The 24,393-nt window shown below is 37.5% G+C and overlaps 1 protein-coding gene across 1 annotated transcript in view; it reads left to right on the top strand.

Moving 5' to 3' along the window:
* The window catches only part of RXFP1 (relaxin family peptide receptor 1), a 117,008-nt gene that overhangs the window by 32,082 nt on the left and 60,533 nt on the right, over positions 1-24,393 (top strand). Inside the window, exons 2-5 of the mRNA XM_080589682.1 lie at positions 11,125-11,225; positions 15,148-15,315; positions 18,392-18,539; positions 21,665-21,976. The gene's annotated coding sequence lies outside the window, so the exon portion shown is untranslated. The remainder of the gene's footprint in view (positions 1-11,124; positions 11,226-15,147; positions 15,316-18,391; positions 18,540-21,664; positions 21,977-24,393) is intronic.

Below are 24,393 nucleotides of genomic sequence, written 5' to 3'. Positions count from 1 at the left end.
AGCAAAAAAAGCTACGTTTTAAAATCAATTTCTTTCTTTTTCTCTCTCTTTTTTTTTTTAATTTATGATTTCTGAATACTAAGGCTCGTAGTAAGAGAAGGAACAAAGGGTATACAAACTGTAAAACAGAACAGGTGCTCAGTCTGCAATGTGCCATGTCTGCCAAATAATTATAAGGCAGAATACTGAAAAGTAGAATAGAGGAGAACCCTAGTAAGTTACTGGGGAGGAAAAAAAAAATAAGAGGGGAAAAAAACAGCTGAGAAAGAAAATGTTGATTGTTTCATGTCCTAAAATTATAATTGTCTCTGAATTTCTGTTACAATGACCATTGCCCAAAGGTGGTCATTTTAAAAAGAAACAAACAAACAGACAAATCCCATGCCTATAAAGTGCAAGCTGAACTCTGTCCCTAGGACTTTTTCTTTATTTAGACATGTATCTTGACCACAGATTTCCTTCTATTCTTGTAAATTACTGGTTCACAAAACTATGATCTTGCAACCCTGCTGCCCAAGGATTGCTGCTGGCAGTATCCTGAGCACACCGTTTCTCATTGCTACCACCTTATGGGCGCTTAGAGTTTGTAAGTCTTCTATATGTGGAAATGTCAGGATTGAATTAAATAAGTGCTTCATTGGTAGGCTTTGAGCACAACTTAATCACTTTCTTTAATTCTGAAAGTTAATATTAACTTTTTTCAGACGTAATCATTCCTTACTCAGAAGAAACAAACCTCTAGGAATACAAAACATCCATGCACATTTCCGTGCATCATTTCCCTTATCGACTCTGACCACCTGAGACAGGCCAGCCACCAGGCATCTTCCCGCCCACCTGGGAGCCCAGTGAGGCACTCTTCTCTTTCTGCAGCTCTGGCTCGGTCCCTTGCTTGGTTTCATGGTCAGAACAGATGTCTGTTGCGAAAGTTAAACCTCACACTTTCATTCTGTCCCTTAACACTTGAGACTAACACTTTTCCAAGTGTGTAAAAATGAAGGTCTCAAAATCCTGAATTTGTCCTGTTTCCAAGGAAATACCACAGTTTTCTAAAGACAGATGAGGCTGGACAGGTTTCCCTAATTCCAGCCATCCTGTTGTTCACATGCATCCTCCTGACAAATGCCCGCGCTTCAGTGACCTTTGTCTTTCCCTGGTCGGAAGAAGATGTGAAAACAAAGGGTTGACTCTGTATGCACGAATGAATTATGCATTTGATAATAAAACAGTTTAATAACCTCAACTAGAAGTGATAAACTGCACACAGGTGTTCTTCTTAACTGACAAATCCTCCACGTTAACTACTCAGACTTTTTTCAATAGTATTCTGTTACTGTGAGAAAAAAAATTGTCATTGGAGTTTATTCCATGTTTAGCTAGATTTTACAGTGAATTATCTTAGATGAGACAGTCCCTGCAAAAGAAAATGAAAAAAGTTATTAAAATCGTGTCTACAGCCTTTTAATGGATAGATATAAATGTGCTAATCCCTCTAGTTCCAAGAACCATCAAAGCAAACACACATCAAGTAGCAGAGGTTCATAAGACCTTTATAAATATCCCTTTCAAATATTCTGTTAGCTATATATATAAATTTACAGTCTTAAATAGGCTTATGTATGCACAAGGAAAATAGATTCAGCTCTGGCTTATTATCATGAAACATTGTGACACATCTATTAGTAGAAAGTAATTTCAATATCTGTTTATCTAAAGTCAGTCAGTACCCAAAGAAGACACCTTTAACACAGCATGCTTAATTAACAGTGTTAGCAGTATGGATCATGGATGTGAAGGGGTTTCTTGTCTTTTTCTTTTCTGTCTTGGGGTACTTTCGCAACATATAGGTGAATGCTGGACTTCAGAACAATGAAGTAAAACATCCTTCATTTCCATATATTTATCCAAGAAAGTTTCTTTGGAATATTTTTCTTGGAATTTTATGGGATATATTATTTATGATCATGATTACATCTGAATATTCAGGTTATACATGAAAAATATATAAAAGAGGTCCCTCTGCCACACACACCTTGACTTTTCAAATTAGCTTTATTCTGGGGCTTTACAAAGACACTAGTTGACCCGGTTTGATCAAAATTCCTTCATAGACGAGACCCTGCAATACTCTGCTAGGCCTACAAATGCATCTGCATTGCAGTAATATGAAGAACCTTTCCTTGCAACTGAATGCTAATTGAAAAATGAGACCATATGCACCTGAGATACATGCTATAGAAAACCTGAGGGTAATAAATTCATCTGTTTAACACAAGTGCCTTGGAAGAACTTCGATGTAATAGGAAACTAACAGCTTAATTCTTCTGCTGTTACCCAGACAGTGTATTTTGTTCTGCTGTAAATATTCAATTCTTTTTATTTTGTAGTTTGAGGCAAATTGTTATGTCTTGTATTCTAGTCCAAAGAGTATTCTTCTATTCTGAATGGGAAAGTTCCCAAACAGTTCACATCTACAGAATTATTAGCACATGCCTGTTTCCACAGTATCTATAACAACACAGCTGGTTAGGACAATGAGTCAGAAGGGCAGCCTTCCCTTCGCTTTCAGATTTTGATGAAATTTCATAAGAAGACACCAGGGAATTTTTTTTTAATTCATAAATAAGGAATGCCGGAAGCAAATTAACTTCAGTCAGTCTCTGTTCATGGTCTCAAACCCTCACAAAAGTCAGCAGGAGTATCTGTCCTTAAGGAAAATAAAGAATCTTGTTTTATAGTTTAAAACCACATTAAAGCATTAAAAAAAAAAATGCTTTGCTATTTTTATACTACTTTAAATACTGTACTATTGTATTCCTTCAGACAGTAACAAAAAGTAGCCCGTAGTTCTTAATGTTTAAAGGTAGCTATTGTCTACTGTTTCTGCATCCCTTTTTGTAATTTATATCATAATTAAACTATTTGAGTATGCATACTATTTCCCTGTCTTAACTACTCTATTACATATTGTCATGCTCTGTGAACAATCCAAAGGGGACACTGTTAAGCAATAACACCTAAAATACTGCTTAAATCTCCATGTTCCCTTATGTCTTGTATAGTTGTGGTTTTTTATTATTATTATTCCTTTTCTTTTGAGCTACTGATAAAATATTAGAGTTCAAAAGAAAACCTAGAAGAAAAGCCCTGGAAAAAAAATAACCAAATATTTCATAAGTATATATGATCTGTTATTAATTTCTCTGACCAGTATTTCTGATGAAGCAAGTAACAAAATCCATTCCGTAACAATCAGTTTTCATGTTAAAACTACTTTGATTCCCACATTCCTCCTTATTTGTAAGGCAGTTTTAGACACTCTGTGGTGATGGTTTGGTACCTTTCAAAGAATCACACTGTTATTTCAATTTACACCTTTTCATCCTAGCCATTAACCACATATTTTCATGTTGGTGTGGTCTGCTCTTACCAATCTTTAACGAGGACTTCCACCCCCTTTTCAGCCACCAATTATTTTCAGAACGTAAACCCCACTTTTATTCTTCCTTTCATTTATTAGGCTAATAAGTAGGCTCTTTGCTCGCCTTTTTTCCTAAGAACAGGCTTTCCATTCTCCTGAATCCTAGTAGTTTTTCTGTGTACCTGAATCTGAATGACTTGGACTGGTACTCAGGGTACAAGAACTGCAAATAGCACCACCTGTAAGAGTATTAATATTTTCATGCTATACTAGAAAAAAATACCTCTGAGAAAATCAAGAGGAAACAAAAAAAACCCTATAATTTCAATTTTTTATCAAATCTGTGTTGTTCAATAGTAATAGGAAAACCGTGTTCCTGTTTGTTTTCAAATGGTCAAAGCATGCACAAATTAAACTCAACAGCAATATCATTAAGTTCACCTGATTCAACATATTTTAAAAATTCTCAAAATGGACATTGTTAAAGGTTGGGCAAAAAATACCTTTTTCTTTTACCAAAATTCTAAATATTCCGCATATAAATCTACTGACCAAAGAATTTCATTGTGTTGATTTTGGATGGAATGACCTTCATTTCAGCCAAATTTAGCATGACCTCAATAGCTGTGGTGTATAACGTGTCTGAAATTGGCCACAAGTTTATTCTGTGTATCTGTGAACAGAATGGTTAAAGTAATGACTTTATATGTTCTGAAATGCTGAAATTGTTGGTGGAAAAGACAGCAGAGCTGTGAAGCTGATGAGAGTGCCTCTGCTGTATTTTATTTTTCATTTTTTATGTTGTGTGACCTTGCCTTCTTCCAGAAAAGCCATTCTTAAAAGCAATGAAGATGAGGAATTTCCTACAGCAGAGGAAATAGCCTCCAACTAAGTTGTTCACTGTTAATTGTGCAGTTGATTTTCTTCTAAAACTTTAAGCTGAAGTTGCTTTGGAAACTTCCAGACATTCTTCATTTTATTTATTATCTTCTTCATCCTTTTCACATGCAACTTCTATACACCTATAAATTGACTAGTCACCTCACAAATAACTGAGATACACAGTTACTGTGTTTTCTGTACCAGATATAACACAGTGTAGCAGAACACATTGTCTCTACAACAAAATTAACTAAAACTCATTACTCCCTCAAATGGGCATTATTATTTTTTTGACTCAGGAATTACTGGCCAAGTGGATGATCATGAGTAAATCATCAGTGTCTTCTGCAGGTCTGTTTTAACTGGCAATGGCACCTCAGGAATTACTGTCACTTGGCAAGGTGTTGTAGAGTCTGCAACACCTCCTCACTGGAGATCTTCTCAGACCATGGTGGTGAAAAGAGGACAGGGCATCGTTGCTGCTGAAGGCAGGGTCAGGGGGATATCTGGGGCAGAAGATGTACAGTAGAGCTAGTGAGGAGGAAGAGAGCCTAACAACAGTGGAGAATTATTCAAAGCGTGAAGTGCTGTGAATATAGACAGGAAACCTAGTATCTAGGGAGATAGAGGAGTAATAAGAAAAGGAATAAGAGCAGGTAGCAAGAGTTAAATATGATAGATATTAGGTGCAGACAAATCATTTGGGGAATTCAAGGTTTAGACAAAATAGATGAAAATGCAATGAGGGACAAATTTAGCAAAAGATTTCACAAATAGAACAGACAGAACACCAACAAAGGTATTATAAGATAGTGTCATTTTGAAGGAAACTGGCGGAGAAGAAGAGACTTTTTCAGTGTAAGTCATAAGCAAAGCAAACAGTTCAAAAGTAACAGAAATTTTTATTTTTATACATTTTTATAAAGATTTTTATTTTACAAGAAGGACATGGTGAATTACCTTAGTGAGAACAGGCAGAGTGACAAAGACAGAAGCATTACTGGAGAAGAAGACAGCAGAGAGTAAATTATGCACGAGAAGTAATGGGCATTCTGGGGGAAGGAAACAAATAAAACATGGGCTTGTACAGGCAGGTAGTGTTAAGAGGAAACAATGTCAAGGTATAGATAAATATGGAGTCAAAATGTGCAGGACAGCAAGGAAAGGAAAAGGATGTGGCACCAGAAGGAGCAGGAGAGGCAGCACTTAGAAAGAAACATAACACAGCCCTGGGCTAACAGAAAGAGAGGGTGCTCTGTTCACAGCATATACACCAGCTCCAGGGACTCAGCCCCAAAACGTGGGGAAAGAGCAAAAGACACCACACACAAGAGACTTTTTCCCCCCAGGGTGTGGCAGGCACCCCACAAACCACGTCTAGGGTCACGGGTCCCAGGAGAGCAGCAAACAGCAGATCCTGACGTAAAATCTAGAGGAGGGCTACAGGAAGGAGCAAAGTGGATTAAAAAAGGAAGGAGTAGAATAAGGAAAAGAGGTAAGACAGGAAAAAACAACAGGTTTCAATGGTAGAGTAGTATTGCTATAAATACTCTAAGAACTGTAAAAGAGCTCTGAGGAACACTCTGTGCTCTGCTGTATGAGAGGGAGAAGGAGCTGAATAAAGGGAAAATTAATCACTCATGAAATAAACAAATGTTTTATTCAAAGCGCAGAATTATAATAAATGGTTTCATTAAATGTTGCTCACTAGATATCTTATGCATGCGAGACTTACTCAAGTCCTCCATATCTGTAAACCGTTTTGTTAACCAGTTGTTAGCTTGTGACTCTGTTAGATACTGAGAGGTAATATTAAAAAGGAATAGGAGACAAGACTTATCTGCCATGCTGGTGCCAATACTCTGTTTAAAGCTCGTTGCTGACATTATAAATTGCAGGCTGGCCAGATGGTAGCTATGCCTGGTCTTTTTGCTTTCCCCCTCCGCTCTCCCCATCCTCTTAACATTAGCAATCACACAGCAAATAGACTCAGCAGAAGGATTTGATTACTGAGGCCACACTTTCATACCACCTCATTAGTTCCCACTCCTTCTGAGAAGGTTCAGTGAGTGCTGCAGAAGGTCAGTACCTTAAGAGAATTGTTAAATGCTGTTAGGTCCCACTGCTAATTGTTCTGTACCTGTAAGCATCTAACAAACAACAAGAGAGTTTATTACGGACTGATTAATATTTTATCTTGTGAACTAGAGTGAATTTTGGAGTGAATATTGGTTTTGCACGTGTAATTCCAATTTTTAAAACTCAGTATTTGGGAGGAACAAAAAGTATAGATTCTAAATACATGTGTTCATATTGCATTGCCATTACCCCATACTTCAAACTGGTGTGCTAAAATGCAGCTGCTGTGGTACACATTTTTTTTATGCTAAGCTTCTCCATCTTTTCAATGGGGTCAAAAGAAAAGGAAGAGAAAATTAAATAGTTATCTTCAAAGCACACCTTGCACTGAGCCAGTATTTGACCTGAAACCTACCTTGAGGGAGTTGCTGAATCAAAATAACATCAATTGCTTAGTATCTATTTCTTAAATGTAAAAAAAAAAAAAAATTATATAAGACGGTATATGCAAATAAGTATAATACTATCATTTGGTATGTAGACAAATGGAGTAAGATATGTATACTCATAACATTATTTTATGACCTGAAATCATAGAATTCATTATGCGCATCCCAGATGAAAAAAGTGCTTGAGTATATGCCTAACTATAATCATGCAAATAGTTCTATAATATTTGAAAAATTCAAGACACAAGGAACCAAATACACATTAGAATATGCATTATGCAGAAGTATTTTCAGATCAGCATTTGTTGCAACTCTCCATCTTTGTTAGCAGAGACATTCTATGAAGTGCAGGCAGGCTGGATTCAGAGCCTGAATGAAAGCGAATGCTGAGAGAGAGAGAAATGTTACATCTTTTATGTCTGTCCCACCTATAATATAGCAATCAGTGAGGGAGTATTATAACTGTTCAAAATATGATTATACCATTTATCTGGAGTCAGTTAAGTTCATTCAGATGAGTCTTTCATTCCAAGGATGCCTTTAACATGCACGAACATTTTTGGCTGAGGTTCTTGGTGTTCTGTTCACTGTTGCACCAAGGTAGCATAAATCATAACTACGTGCATTAATCAGAAGTCTTCATCACCTACAGCCCCCATCTCTGTTCTATTAAAAAAAAAAATGAAGCAGAAGAAAGTGCTAAAGGACACTCTAATTATAATCAGCACACCTGACAGTGACAGTAGCATGAAGTTCACACTAGGATTTCTTGGTTCACATCACAGACTCACATAGACAGCTGACCACCATTATAATCAACTCCCTAACAAAGGTTCTTTGTCATTTTAGTGCACAGGCAAATCCTTTGTTGGTTACAAGGTTCAGATGCTTGTGTGATATACAAAAAAAAAATCTTTTTTTTTTTCTTCTGGATGTACAAACAAGAAGGAGAAATAAGGTTTAAAAATATAAAATTTTTTAAGGCTTAGTGTAGATAGAGAAAACTCCATGTCTGAAAGACACTTTTATGTGACTGGTGAGGTAGAGAGTCATCAGTGAAAACAAAGATGAATCCTATTCAGCTAACAGTTAGCAAGATGCTAGTGGCTTTGTGTAGGTGACAAGGAAAACAGAAAACAAATCTGTTAACAACGGAGGAAATACTATGGAGAGATAAAGATGGAACAAGGTGCAAAAATAAGAAAAGTGATGAGTTTGGGTTAATGCTACCAAGTAGGCTGTTAGTAATTGAGAAAGGGATTTTGTTGTTTTAAGGGAAATTTGCACTAACTGCAGATGTTAATATGCACTGAAAATGCTGCTGTGTCCCCAGAAATGAGAGAAGACAAGACTTATTGGCAAAATGAAAGGAGGCTCACGAGTGCCAGAAACTTCTAACAGGTGGCTAGAAATTCAGAAAGAAATGGAAAGGACACATTTTTTATCTTGTCTGATTTCAGTACCTTAACTTAGTCAGAAAGAGCTCAGAGACATTAAACAGAATTTCTTGGAAGAGCAAGTGGAAGGAGCTTTACTGTTCCTGGCCAAACTTCATGTTAATTATAAGAAAAACTTTGGGGACTGAAAATCCATGAATGGTTTAGTGAAAAGGTTATGATGGAAAGAAAAAATAACATCCATTCAAGAAGAGTTTTGCAAGTCTGACTGCTCAAATCATTGAACTATTTACTTTTGTTCTCTTTGCTTTTAATGATATATTAAAACTTTATAGTGCTGTGGGATCTGTATAATTTTCATATGGTACTTCAGAGAAGTGATTTATGGGAATATCTGAAATGAAAATTACTGTATAAATCAATGACCTTCGCCTCCTTTTCTTTTACATAAGTTAAATTATCACATAAATAGAATATACTTTGAAATATGGCAAAACCAAGGATAGGGCTAACTTGTGGAAGAGTAGTTCAAAGTTCAAACCAGAATTCCTCCTATTCTTCTGTTATAACAAGCTTTAATAGTTTGGTGTCTGCATGCAACCTGGCCCATGCTTCAGTCAGGAACTAGAAAATCGATCTTCTTTCCTTGTGCAGCCATGTTTAGGCCTGGCTTACTTGCCTTTTCTCATTACCAGTTTTTCCTATACTACTAAGCTGTGTCAGCTGCAAATAAAATTAGCTGAACTGTCTAGTAAGAACGTACATATTGTTGCTGTACAAATAACTAACAATGGATAATTGTGGCCATAGCTTCAGTGGGTCAAGATGGTACCTTCTGGATAAAGTAGTCATCATTGCTACTCTCCAGTGAACTGTGGGGAAGAATCAACAGCACCTCAGCTAAATAACATAACAAATGTAGTTTTGATAGCTACGACTGTGCCCATCACAAATATCTGTGCTATTGTGTAGGTAGGTGTGAAGAAATATTCTTTCAGAAGTATGTTATTTTTATTCTAATCGCTTACAAAGCAACTATACTGCATTATTGGTTTTCTTCCTACACACCAGAACATTTATCTTCTATACCATGTTGGTCTAGCAAAAAGTAAATTTTTAAGTATCTTTAAATGACATCACTTCTTGTTTCAGGATTCTGAAACAGTCTCAACTGCTGTTTCCCTAAGCAGATGGTAGAAAGAGAGCTGGTGGGGCCATCAACCATATGCACAAGGCTTTAGGGTTCATATTTTTGCTCTCTGATCCCAGTGGCTGTTGTGCAAAATGCATTTTTCTCCTGTCCAACCTCTAGGAAGGTCATGAAAGGTTTTAAGGAGTGGAAGTTTGCCTTAAATCCCTGTGAATGAGCTACCTGCAGTCGTGATAGCAACAACCACAATTTTGTTAAGAACCCACATCAGTACTCCCGATTCAGACTCTGTAGCTGAGTAATGTTGCAGGAACAAGGACTGCTTGAGAAGGCACTTACATTACTACCTAAAACGTTAGGTTTTATCTACCACAGACAAAATCAATCACTTTTCAAAGCAACAACCTTACTTAAGATAGCAGTTAAAGAAAATTTAGCAATGGTCATCAAAATCAATGAACTAATTTTGGATTTAACAATTCTAAGACAATAAATAAATAAATAAATAAATAAATAAATAAATAAATAAATAAATAAATAAATAAGGGCAGTGCAATTAGCAGATGCTCAGCATTCCTGGTTCCAAATCTTTCATTTTAATTCATCTCTACTACCAGAAGTTATTCTATTTAAAGTAAATTCTGATATCAGGCATTGTGCATGAGACGGCTGTTAGAGGTCTAAAAGTGGAAGACAGTCACTAAATCAAATATATGAACATTGTCAGTGACTTAAAGCAGCAAATGTCCAAACATTACAACAGGAGATACTCAAATAAACTGTATTGCAGGGAATGCCGGAGCCATGTTGAAGGAAATACTCATCAGGAAAGAGTTTCCTTCAGTCTTTTTCCTGTCTAAGAATTCCCAAAGTAATTATTCATCTCCAGTGCCTTAGCTTACATGTCAATGGAAAAGCACCTTGGTTTAAAAAGGACTTGCATTTTAATGCTGTAATTTTGCATTCAAATCTTAAATGTGTTTAGCATTTCACATCCTGTTTCATTCTTTCCCTGTGGTCTGAGATAACTTCATTACTTACATATCGAGCATATCTTGCTATTATTTAACATACACTTTTAACTAAGCAGAAGAATGCTTTATTTATTTTAGATCTCTGTAATACTAAAAATATGTAAATATCTCTCAGTGTAGGTGCCTCTTTCTAGACATTGACCTCACAGTCCAGACTAAAGAAATGCTGTTAGCTTAATGACAGACTGTTACTCAAAACTATAATAAAAAGAAGAAATAGAAGCTTTAATTTGACTTAACCCAACTATTTAAAATATTTAGAAATGGAAAAAAGAATAGGATTATCTGTGAAATTCATGTAAATGTTTGTTGTTTTTTCAAAGGAAATTTTTACTCTAATTTCCTAAACTAAATTCCTCTGAATATTTTTAATCAATATGAGATAGATATGTACCTCAGCTTTCACATTGAGATTAATTTGCTAACAGTTTTAAAGTGATTGGTAGCTAGCATTAGATGCTGAATTTTTTTACACTTACCAGTTAATATTTTATTTGAGGCTCAGTACAATTTTTCATAAACAATATTTCCAGTGTTTTTGTTGCAATGACATGCTCAGCCATGTGGTATTCTGTATTTATGAAACAACTAAATATTCTGTCATTCTCTATTAAAAATATAGCACAAATGCATGGAAAATTTTTAAAAGCAGTCAAATGCTAAAATCCCAAAACAGTCTTAAAGTGTCTTTTTTTTAACTCACTTTCCTCAGGGTGAATGTAGTCATGTAGTTCAGTTGAAGCTACTACCACTCTACTCTCCAGCTGGTTAACACACATGGCCTTGAATCACAGCCCTCAAGACAGAATCACGGTGAGTTGATTTTTGATCAGAAAGAACTTCTACCGTATATATGGAGGCAAGAAAAGAGCATATTAATTAAGAAGATTCTGTAGAAAACAAAGATGTAAGTAATAGTAAAAGAAAAAAGAAATGGCAGCAATGTCTATTTCTTTAAACAGTAACAGAATTATAGAAATAATCTAAGAATAAGGAACATGAGGATTTACAAATATTGTTGCACATCACAATATACTTGCTATCCTTCTGCTGCATTAATACAATAAAAATGTTGTTTCCTGAGTTCATAAAACTGATCTCCAAAGTTCCTTAAGATAATGATTTTTATGAAACCTGAAAGTTAAACTGAACAGAAATTCCTTAACTCCTTATAAAATTGTAAGGTTATAATTCCAGAAAGACAGCAAAACAAAATCAAGACTTATTTCAAATCTCTGCCAGAACCAGAGTATATTTAGCTATTACAGCCTTAGTCCATCAAGTCTGGAAAAGTGATGAATGAATCAATAAATACTGATTGCCCATCTCTGTCAGTGCTGACTGGCCAGCATACCTAAAGAGAGACAACATAGTGATTTTTCTTGATAGCTTTTCTTCAATTTTAGAATCAATTGACTGAGAAAAATGTCTGCCCAGGAGAGTGCTGGTCTTTTTAAAGAGTTCAAAACAAATCTATTTTCCAGTTCTGCAGTTTTGTAGTATTGCCCATCTATGTGCTAGCTAGAATTTCATGCTGCCAAATCTGATTGCGGGATCAAAGTCATAATTGTTTAACTTTCTTTGCAGGAAAAGCCCTGCACAAGATGTAATCTTTATCCTACCATCCTTTGTACTTAAAATCTCCAGAATCTCCAGAGAATTTACTGCAGCTCTTGAGGCTAAAAATTTCCTTGGTTAAGTCACAGTGGCTCGTAGCCTTTTTCACCTGCAGACCCCAATATTGTCTTAAGTAGAACCTAATACTGTTGCCATGGCATGTTCTCATGGGAAGCGATTGCGACTGGTGTGAGAGTCAATCCTCCCTTCCCCCTACCTTTTCTTACTCGTACTATATGCTGGGGGACACAATAAAGAGCTGAACAGAGAATAAAACACCTGCACCTGATCAAAGTGGTATTTGAACAGGTGATTGTAGAGACTACGTGGATACTGTGTGAAAAGTGTCATGTGGGGGGACAGGTGTTGCACTGCAGAGGACACCCACAGAGGGACTTCTGTTCAGGAGTCTCTGCTGCTTCTCTTCCCAAGTAGCCACTGGGGAGAGTTTTCCTTTTTCTTTTCTTTTTTCCTTTGTGTTTGGTTGGTTGTTTTTTTAAACAAACAAACAACCAAAAAAAATCACCACTAAAGTATGTGTATAATCAACAATGAACCTCTCCAGTAAACCTTTCTGCACATAAGTCTATCTAAGAAATAAATTAGAACACAATGCAATCACTCTCTAAAAATCCATCTTGACATCCCTTAGGGCTATTCAGTAAAACTACATGATAATACTTTTCACTGGCAAGTGAGAGCTTGATGTTGAACTAAATTTTTATATTCAGGTGTACTCTGAGGATAGTATTTTCCCTCTGCGAGTTATATGACATGCATCTGTTAGTTTAACCATCATTTTTGACTTGTAATGTAGCTACTGTGAGTGACAGCTACAAAAAATATGAAAAGTGCCTACACAACATGAAAACATGATTGCCTACAATCCCATATACCATCTAAAGCTGCAGATGTCAGGGTAACCAAGCATGTGGTTCACTTACGTTTTACTGCCTCTTTCTCTCTGAGTCTAAAAATCAAAGTAATATTTGAAATACAAACAATCCGGGGAACAACATTAAATAAAAATCACATGCTTCTTTTATCAAAGTTTAGAGACTTAATTGAACTATATAAACTCGAATATTATTTATTATGGGTTTTTAATATACTGACTGCAGGCTTTCTCATTGAGGGGATGAAAGCACACAGATACAATTAGAAAAAGATTCAGTTGGAAGCAGTTAAGTTATATGCCCCCAGCACCCAATTATTCTTAACAAGAAAATATAAAGGAAATCATAGAATCATAGAATCATAGAATATCCTGAGTTGGAAGGGACCCTTAAGGATCATCAAGTCCAACTCTTGATACCGCACAGGTCTACCCAAAAGTTCAGACCATGTGACTAAGTGCACAGTTCAATCTCTTCTTAAATTCAGACAGGCTCGGTGCAGTGACCACTTCCCTGGGGAGCCTGTTCCAGTGTGCAACCACTCTCTCAGTGAAGAACCCCCTCCTGATGTCGAGCCTAAATTTCCCCTGCCTCAGCTTAACCCCGTTCCCGCGGGTCCTGTCACTGGTGTTAATGGAGAAAAGGTCTCCTGCCTCTCGACACCCCCTTACGAGGATGTTGTAGACTGTGATGAGGTCTCCCCTCAGCCTCCTCTTCTCCAGGCTGAACAGGCCCAGTGACCTCAGCCGTTCCTCGTACGTCTTCCCCTCCAGGCCTTTCACCATCTTCGTAGCCCTCCTCTGTACACTCTCCAACAGTTTCATGTCCTTTTTATACTGTGGTGCCCAGAACTGCACACAGTACTCAAGGTGAGGCCGCACCAGCGCGGAGTAGAGCGGGACAATCACCTCCCTTGACGTACTAGCGATGCCGTGCTTGATGCACCCCAGGACACGGTTGGCCCTCCTGGCCGCCAGGGCACACTGCTGGCTCATATTCAACTTGCTGTCAACCACGACCCCCAGATCCCTCTCTTCTAGGCTGCTCTCTAGCGTCTCATCGCCCAGTCTGTACGTGCAGCCAGGGTTTCCCCGTCCCAGGTGCAGGACCCAGCACTTGCTCTTATTGAACTTCATGCGGTTGGTGATCGCCCAGCTCTCCAACCTATCCAGATACCTCTGCAAGGCCTTTCCACCCTCATTCGAGTCCACAACTCCTCCAAGTTTGGTGTCATCAGCAAACTTGCTCAAAATACCTTCTATTCCTACATCCAGATCGTTTATAAAAATATTGAAAAGTACCGGCCCTAAAATGGAGCCTTGAGGGACCCCACTGGTGACCGCCCGCCAGCCTGACGCAGCCCCATTTACCATAACCCTTTGGGCCCTGCCCGTTAGCCAATTGCTCACCCATCGTATGATGTTTTTATTTAGCTGTATGGTGGACATTTTGTCCAGTAGGATCCTATGGGAAACCGTGTCAAAAGCCTTGCTGAAGTCCAAAAAAATCACATCAGCTGGTTTCCCTTGGTCCATCATACGGGTGATCTTATCATAAAAGGAAATCAGGTTAGTTAGGCAGGACCTGCCCTTCACAAACCCATGCTGGCTGGGACCAATGACTGCTTTGTCCCCCAGGTGAGCCTCAATAAGTTCGAGAACCATCTTCTCCATGATTTTACCAGGCACTGACGTGAGACTGACAGGCCTGTAATTGCTAGGGTCTTCTTTCTGACCCTTCTTGTAAATCGGCACAACATTTGCCAGCTTCCAGTCTACCGGGACCTCTCCAAATTCCCAGGATCGTTGAAAAATAATTGAGAGAGGTTCCGCGATGACGTCCGCCAGCTCTTTCAGCACCCGGGGATGAATCCCATCTGGACCCATGGACTTGTAGGGATCCAGGTGGAGTAGCAAATCCCGCACACGTTCAGGGTCGGTTGGGAGTTTGTCATCCCCACCCGATTAACAAAGCATTGTTAATCTTACATTCTTTTATTACTTATTGTTAAAATAACTGTGCCCATCTAAATACTCTAACACTCAAATTTGAATGTTATACTCCTGTATGTATATTTAGAAAAGAACTTTAAAGATAACTTGGTTGATTTTTTTCAAGCAATATATTTGATTTAAAAGTAGTTATGAACAAGACCTTGTATCATTTTGAACCCAAGGAGACCACAGTGTACCATACTTGCTAAGCAGGAATTCTTTATACAGGAACATACAGCTGATGTGTGAGAAAGGAGACCATAGGTGGAGAGAAGAAAAAAGGAAGAAACATCGCCATAGGAATGCCAAGGTGGTTGTTTTGATCAAGTAGATTAACTCAAGCCACATTGAAAGCAGTCTGGCAGACTCAATGTGAGCTGTTAGCAACGGTATTTGGTGAGTATGAGTAGAAATGTAAACACAGTTAAATTTTACTTTACTCTGCAGCAGTCTCTGGCACTTTATAATGGATGTTTAGTGCTTCTGGGAATGCATATATAGAAGCTAAGTCTAAGTAACCACTTACAGCTCTGCATAGGCAGTTGAGTACAAGAAACAGTTGAGTACAAGAAACAGTTGAGTACAAGAAACTTTGAATAATCTTTGTATTGGCTACACAGGGACATGAGGTTCCTATTATAAACATTAGGTCCCTAAAGCTGGAATATGTGAATTGCCTTTCTTGATTTCATTAATTTGCATTATTTTTGCCAGGAGCTATTGAGATGTCCACACAAAGAAACGGTCTTCTCGCTGTTATTTTACTAGGGTATAGGGATGTTAGGATGTAGTAAGTGATAAGACCTCGGGGAATAACATAAAGGTTCATCAGGGGAGGTTCAGGCTGGATGCTAGGAAAAGGTTCTTCACCAAGAGGGTGGTTGGGCAGTGGAACAGCCTCTCCAGGGAAGCAGTCATGGCACTGAGCCTGACGGAGTTCAAAAAATTTTTGGACAACACTCAGACCATATGGCAAATGTCTTCTGTATGACTTTGGCATGCTGCATCTTTCAGTGTCTGTGTTCTCATAGTAAGGGAGCCTGGGAAACCGGCATCCAATATAATAACATGGGCTTAATGTCTCAGAGTGGCAAAGGATACAAGAGATGCAGCTGTCCGTGCCACACAAGGAGATTTTGAATGATCAGCTACTATGTCACATGTCATTTTGTTGATTTTGAAATATGGTGAAACACATTGTACTAATATTCCTCAGAGTTTTAAAGTGCCCATTGAGTGTATTATCTGTGCTCCTACAGAGAGGGAACTGCTAATCTCTATGGGACATATTGTACCTGGTTAATTTATAGACCACATTGAAGAGGGGCTTATGTCTTTGCAGAATAAAATAACAATTTAAATGTAACTCTCTGCTTGTTAGTCTAGAAACATGGAATCACATTTAATTGGCTTGCATTGACTGTTTGGAAGTGCTTATTAGTTTAATAGAATGTTTTGACAAAGTAGTAGATTTCTGCTTCCTTTCAAGTAAATGGAAAGAGAGGTTACTACTAACACAGAATTCAACTTTTCCATTTCCCAATATGTGGATGTACAAAAAGTGCATTTATAACCTCTGAAATTTGCTCTTTTTTCTCCATAAATAAATTAGAACCTGAAAAAAGAAAATGTGACCAAAAAATGCATTACTTGTTTCTTCTTTATAAAGTGCTTAATCTATCTGTGTTCCCAGGAAACTCCAATGATTTTGAACAGAGTTAACAGTAGTGCACCAAGAGAATGAGGGAATGGGAGTCTGCAATACCCCTTATACTCATTAAGCATTTATAAAAGGTTATGTGCAGCACTGTAGGTAAATGAAATAGTTCCTCTATCTGTATAAAAGTTTTTCAAACCTGTTGCTATTATTAGTGTGGTGTTCAAGTAGATTGCCTTGCCAACTTAATAAGCAACTAAGTATTCTGCAAATAGCACCTGCCAAAGTGGGGAGGAAAAAAAAAAAAGGCAAAAAAACATAAAACCACTGAACTAAGTACCACTTGATTGCTTGGACTTCCTTCAGTGTCATTCTCAAGAACCTCTTCAGAAGAGGAAAGAGAAAGCTGGTCTGAACATTGCCACTAATTCATCTTTGTAAAAGTTGCAATACTCAGGACTTTTACTGAAAAAAAAAAAAAAAAAAAAAAAAAAAAACCAAGGTCTGGTGACTGTTTCCAAGGAAAGGAACCACTTCCTTGAAGTCATGAGCTCTAACTTTGCAAGTACTCTATTATATAATCCCTTCATCGTAGTGTCATATCACAACCTTTTTGCTTAGGTCTTTAGGTATATACAAGAGTACTGCTATTCAGTGGTTAATAGGGATTGTCAGAGCTCTCACCATAGTAAGTTCTGCAAACTTTCTGTAGCATTACTGACTTGTGTCGTTTGTTCTATTTTTACATCAGCTTTGCCTGCTGGCTCCAAATAAATTACACATTCACACCTGAAAATGCCCCCATCTTTTTCCGTCTCTTCGCACTTTTAATTGACATCTCTTTTGAACTATTGAGTAACAATATCCACTAAGCTGTTATGTGGACTGTACTACATTTTCACTCGTTACACTATGAAACTTTCAGTTTCATGTGTTTCACATACTGGGATGGACCTTTGCTGGAAAGGACTTTTCATGCTAAAAAAAATAGAGTTCGCTGAAGTAGGACTGTTGTGTTTTCTTTCTTTGAAATAAAGGAAGAGAGGTTTTCCAAATTCTCATTGGAAGTATCTGTGGATGAATGTGATTCTGCATTATAGTATATATACATCTATATAGCAAACTATATAGCGTGCTTGACAAATGTTAAATGACATTTCAGGATTTTATAAACCTGTTATAATCCAAATAAAATTGCCATCTCTTGGCTGGAAAATAGTCAAACTAATTGGCTAATAAGTAATAATTGTATATTCTCTAGTCTGAGATGTAATCTAGGGCTCCTTCATGGTAGCATGAAAACATGATCCCAAAAGAAAACTGTACTAATGCCATTGTTAATCTTGTGGATAAATGAGAAGAATTTCATAGAATTTCATTCATTTTCTGGTTATTTCATAGTCAATAACTAGAGGGAAGAGGGAATAGAGTGTGTAAAATCCTACAAGAATTTCCCCCCATTTGAGCCCAAATTTTAAGTGTGTTGACTAAAGCATAGCTTATATAGTGCTTCCTGTGGTAATTTATCCCCCTGATTAATTATTCTCATTATTAAAAAGCCACACATTATTTCCAATTTGTGCTTGTCTGACTCTCAGCTCTTTACTGCTGCTTCATATTATGTCTTTCTGTTACATTAAACAGTCCATTAGTACCCAGCAAAAGTAGCTGCATGGAAGTGTTTATATACCATAATCAAGTTACCTTTTGATCTCTATTTTGATAAACAACAGAGAATGAGTCACTAAAGATCTTTAATTACTTTTTAGTGTTTTCTCAGCATAATTTTCTGGTTTATAATTCCCTTTTCCACAGATTTTAATTTAAACAAATGATCAGGAAAGTAGGTCAAGTATTCATGGGCTGGCCTGTCTGCGAAGATAACCATTAACCTCTCTAATCAACTTAGCCAGAAGTTCAAGGCACTTTAAAGTGAAGATTATTGGGCCAGGACAGCATGAAGGTATCTGACTTATTTATATATATTCCAAACTGTTATTTACCTTCTTGACTGGAGATTTTGACATTTTTGTTTGCTCTTTTGTTTGGCATCTGATAACCTTTAACTTCTGAGTGAAAACATCCAGAAAAAGAGCATTAAACACTTTAAATGCAATTACATACCAGACAGCCTTCACAATACATTTAACACTAAGCACAATCCCAACCCTATCCTTTGTTTTTCAATTATGTGTCCAAAAATTTCTTTTTCCCATCAACGTTCCTTCTTTGTTGCACCTCTTTTAGTCCCTCTCCTTATTCCAGTTTTGGGCCTCATCCCTGATATATACCTTTGTACTCATCTTCTGCAATCTGATTTCATTTCCATTTCCAGTACAGTCTCTTCTTGTATTAGAGGGCAACAAAAAATACTGATTAAACCCAGCTGATTTTTTTATTACTCTGCCTTTCTTCTCCCTACAATAGCATAGTTTACACTTTTATTCTAAATACTTCATCTGTAAGTAAGGAGTTGCCAGATTTCTTCAGCTTCTTTCTTTTTTTTTTTTTCTTTTTAAACAGTATTCCAGAAAAGAGTTCACCTACACAACCTCTGATTTATGATGTCTGCTTTTTTGAAGCCTGCTATTTTTATTTTGTACTGCACCAGCTTTTCAAGCCAAAGCTTCCCTGCAGCTGTATTTTCTCCAAACATGTCAAAAGTTTCAGACCATTTCTGTTATGGTTAAATTACATACAGATGCTATAAGAAAGCAATACAGTCTGGCACATGCAATAAACATGCAGGGAACAATGACTGCCTAAAGGTGGTAGCTTCTTTGTCGAAGTATTTCATGTTATTTTTTTGTTTCATCCCATGGAGAATAAACGGGATAGGAACACTTGCCCCAAAGGAAAATCTGCATGTCATTGCAGCAGAGTTGCAACTTGCAAAATGTGCATGCAGTCACATGGCTAAAATTACATGAACTGAACTAAATGGGAATCTTATGCCAAAAGAAACACAAAAATCATTCGAAGCAACACAAAAATTCATTTTAAAATTTTAAAGAGTAGCCTGTCCCATCTAATGACTTTTCATGATTGATGACTGAAGAAAACTTCTCAAAAAAAAAACTTCTCTATTAGGTTATTTTAGTAAAAATTAATCAACTTCTGTCTTGTTTGATGATGAGATGTCTTAGAACAAATTTCATCTGTAGCACTTAACAATGAAAAGGGTTCCAAAGAAATAGAATGAGCAGATATATCATGCAGTATCTTTCACCTGTCATTCATTTAAGCAGATTTTGAAAACTTGAGAATAACTTCTAGAAATCTACTGAATTTCTCTTCCCTGATCACTGCCTCATACACACACACACACAACCCCAACTGTTTCCTAGACTTTGCAACAGTTACAAAGAAGAATTCAAAAAATCATAGTATCATAGAATGGTTTGGGTAGGAAGGGACCGTGAAGACCATCCAGTTCCAACCCCCTGCCATGGGCAGGGACACCTCCCACCAGACCAGGTTGCCCAAGGCCCCATCCAGCTTGGCCTTGAACACCTCCAGGGATGGGGCATCCACAGCTTCTCTGGGCAGCCTGTGCCAGTGCCTCACCACCCTCTGAATACAGTTTCTTCCTTGTATCTAATCTAAACCTGCCCTCTTTTAGTTTAATGCCATTACCCCTTGTCCTGTGCCTGCACTCCCTGACCAAGAGTCCCTCCCCAGCTTTCCTGTAGGCCCCCTTTAGGCACTGTAAGGTCTCCCGAGAGCCTTCTCTTCTCCAGGCTGAACAACCCCAACTCCTTCAGCCTGTCTTCATAGGAGGGGTGCTCCAGCACTCTAATCATCCTTGTGGCCATCCAATGGACCATACTTCTTTTGTTGGGGACACCAGAGCTGACCACAGTACTCCAGGTGGGGTCTCACAAGAGTAGAGTAGAGGGGGACAATCACCTTCCTCGCCTTGCTGGCCACTCTCCTTTTGATGCAGCCCAGGACACGGTTGGCTTTCTGGGCTGCAAGCCCACATTGCTGGCTCATGCTGAGCTTCTCATCAACCAACACCCTCAGGGCCTTTTCCTCCTTCCCTTATTCCATGTTTAACAATCCAGTCTTTCAATCATATGTAATAATTTTGATGCTGTAATACTTTATCATTTCCTGAGGGAAACTTCAATGAAAATACTCTAATTTCCCAATCCAAATGTATATTTTCCTTCAAGTTGCTTCAGTAACAGGAAATTATTTGTAAAGGCATATAATTAGGGGACAGGGAACTATTTACAAAATTAAAGACAAAAAGAAATGACCCATGTGAACTAGACAGTAACATGGCACTGAATAGTATCCAACACCACTGCATTTCTACCACAAAATTCTATGGGTTTGGCCATTTTCTTTCAAAGTAATAAACTTCATGTGAGTTCAGGATGAATTAGCTTAAGTCAAGTCACATCCCCAGCTTCAAGACAGAGGTGTTATTATTAACAGCACAGATAAAGCTGCAACAATTTGTAGTTTATATAGGGCCATTTCCAAATGCTGTCTGCGTTCCTAGAATCAGATAAAGGATTAGATTATTAGTGCAACACTTGCAGACATCTATGAAAAGAATTGTTCCATCTGTGCTGGAAAACAGAATCATTAATTCCTACTGGTCAGCTGCTCAAGACCTGGAGGAGAAATTCATTAATAAGTCATCCAAATTTTTACTACTTTCAGATATTTTGTGTTGCCTGGTCCATGAAAGAGGTTTTTTGAGTCAGTTATTAAGACCACTGGAAAAGGAGACCAAAGAATTAAAAACTAAATGCAGGTTAAAATGCAGGGAAAAAAAATAGTGAGCTTCTGTTCAGGACTTGAAAAAATTATTATGTATTTCATATTCTGAAAATTAACTTCACCATTTCATCTTTTTTTTCTAGTTTTCCATCCTCTTATGTTCTAAAGAGGTAGAACAGTTGAAAGATTTTATAGTAAAGGTCAGCTAGGAATAAATTGATCATCACACAAGAACAACCACTTAAAACTCTTCCCTCAGAAATCTGTCTTTTGGCAGGTGAAAAGGTGTGATTCTCTCCTTTTGGTTTTCTGTGCTGTACTGAATTACGACTGTTGCGTTTGTAACTGCAGGACAGTATGAAGCATGTTCTGCAGCCTTCTTACCCAAGGAAGAGAAGAATGGTGATAATCTGGAGCTGTGCTCATGCTTCCTACCTCCTGACTGGGCCCCAACCTGAGGTGGAGCTAACTGACCAGGACACATGAAACTGCTGGACACGACATGAGAAATTGCTGGCTGTGAGAGGTGACATTGTAAGCAGCTGCTGAATGTCACAGATAGCCCCCTGAGGGATGGCTGGACTTTGTGGGAGGGGACGATCAGGCATCCTGACCTCACCATGCCAGAGTCTATGCCAGGCACCTTCCCAACTACTTCCTAAGGTAAAGAACTTTCTTTTAGCTGCTTCTGAGGTGCTGGTCTCAACAGGTGCCCAACACCTTCAGTACTGCAAGATTCACAAGGCAACGAGATTTGAGTTTAACTCAGTCATACCTTGGGGTAATACACTACGCTAACTAGCAAGTGGCTGGAGAAAGGGATAAAAACATGCTCTTTTCCTTGAGTAGTTTCATGAAGAAACATATCATTTCAAGTGAGATTTGGGGTAGTAAGTGTTGCTCATGCCAGCCCTCAGGCAAGACAGTCTACAGGGCACTACCTTCTCCTCAGCATGTTCCCATCAGATCATCCCTGCCATGGGTTGCCATTTTTACATGCCTTCATCTCCCGATATATTTCACAAGGCTGTGAATGCCTAAAGATTGCAGTGGCAAAAAAATTGCGCACTGTAATTCTTCAGTTGTTGTAGGGATGTGACATTAGCTGTCACAAAATATTTTCATGAGATTGGTACAATGCAGGCAGTAATCTATGTGGCAGCCAAGGGTGCTGCTGTAAATTGTATGGACTCACGTAAGCTCCGTAAGTCAGCATAAGTGTTGTTAGTGCTGAGTCTTTGAGAAGACACACTGAATCAATGACTCCAAACAAAGGGTAACTGTTATATGTTGCAGCTATTAAAACCTGGCTATCTGATTTTAAAATCAGGTCTATGTTTGTATGGCTTCCCACCACATTTGTAGATCACAGATTACAAATGCTTGTTTTAAAAGTTGCAAATTTGCTTTGTGTTCTGGAAGGGTGTCAGCAGCTGTGCTAAATGTAGGTGGTCCTTACAGTGAATGCCTTCTGCTCAGGGTTTTGGATTTATACTCAATATTATTAGAATTCAATTATTTACACTAAAACTATTTCAGCACACAATTATTGATTCATCTTTTATAATTAAATTTTTTTTTTAAAAAAAGAAGACTTTATATATTGATAGAGAAATACAGCTCTGGAGGAAGCCAACACTACGACCAAAGCATTGAAGTGGTGCCTGAACCAGGCATGCATAGATCAGAAATGCAGTAATTGTTTCTTAGAACTCTGTCCATGTGTTCCTGTTTATTTGTTTTAACATTTGGGACAATTACAAAGTCAAAAAAGAATAATGACTGTTAATCTGTATTTCCTCAGAGGTCTGAAGATAAAAGCAAATGGGTAGAAGTGTAGGTAATCAAAAAATGTACATTCAGTCCTCTGAGATCAAAACCTATAGAGAAGTACCACATCTTTTAAACACTCAATAAGGGCTAAAACTAAAAAGGGTGTTAAATTATCAAAATCAAATAGTTCCTATACAAGTAAAAATCATTGCTGCATTGCTGCTTCCTGGTTACGGGAGACACTCTTTGTTATTTTTAAGTTAAACTACCTGAAAGTTTTATTTCACTTTACTTCAAGAGGATCCAGAAACTAGGCATTCATCTGCTTGAGCCTTCTGAAGACTTAATTTCAGAGCATACCTATGCACCAAAATAGAGTCAACCTCCATACAAAGCATAATGATTGCCCCTGCTGTTTCCTTTAACATAAGTGTGGGTCAGAACCAACCAGTTTTGATCGTGTTGCCTCTTTTCATGTTGTAGCTCAGCACTTAAAGCTTTTGAGCAGGATGCAGAAGATTTGGTTCAATTCTCTCATGTCATAGAGGAGCATACAAGGGATCAAGGGGAAGAGAATGAACTATTTCTCTTACTGAAGCTACATTTCTGAACCAAAAATAATCCCAGACTGAGACAGAAAGAGAGCACAAGATGCAGCATGCCACTGCAAGGCTAGTGGTTCAAGCACTTGTCTAGTGTTTTTTTCTTCTTATCCCTACCATAAAGATTTTTTCTAGAATTAACATAGAAATCAGCCTTGGATAAAATGAAAAAAAAAAAAAAAGAACGTTAAATGAAGTCTTTAAAGATATCATACTATTCTTTAGGATTATAATTTATATTCTTAATGGTATTAGAAAATATAGTTACAATAAAATATCACCGATGGAAAAAAAATATATTAGTCATCCAGACGGTTGGGGAAGATAACAAATATTTTAATTTGAATTGTTGATTTTGTAAAGCCATCACTCAGTCTTGCAAACCTAGCAATTTCCACTATATTTAAAAATAAAATATGAAAATAAATAAGAAAAAAGTCAGAGCTCATAACTTCCTATGGTATAGTATATATACGTATAGGTATACATTGAAAATGTTTTCTCCACCAGTGTCATGCACAGTGCTTTTGAAGTGTGTGATTAAATTGAAATCAATTCCTCATGTTGGCTCAAGCTGCTCATAGAAATATTGATTTTTTCATGCACAATTTAGTTGGAGGAAAGGAGGAAAAGCTCACCTAAAATAAATAAATAAATAAATAAATCTCTTCTAATGTAAACTCCTTCACCACAGGCTATCAGCAT

The sequence above is a fragment of the Anser brachyrhynchus genome (assembly GCF_964034855.1).
Source record: "Anser brachyrhynchus genome assembly, chromosome: 4".
NCBI classification, from domain to species: domain Eukaryota; kingdom Metazoa; phylum Chordata; class Aves; order Anseriformes; family Anatidae; genus Anser; species Anser brachyrhynchus.
The sequence above is the reverse complement of the archived record's forward strand: the minus strand, read 5'-3'. Positions and strand labels throughout refer to the sequence as shown.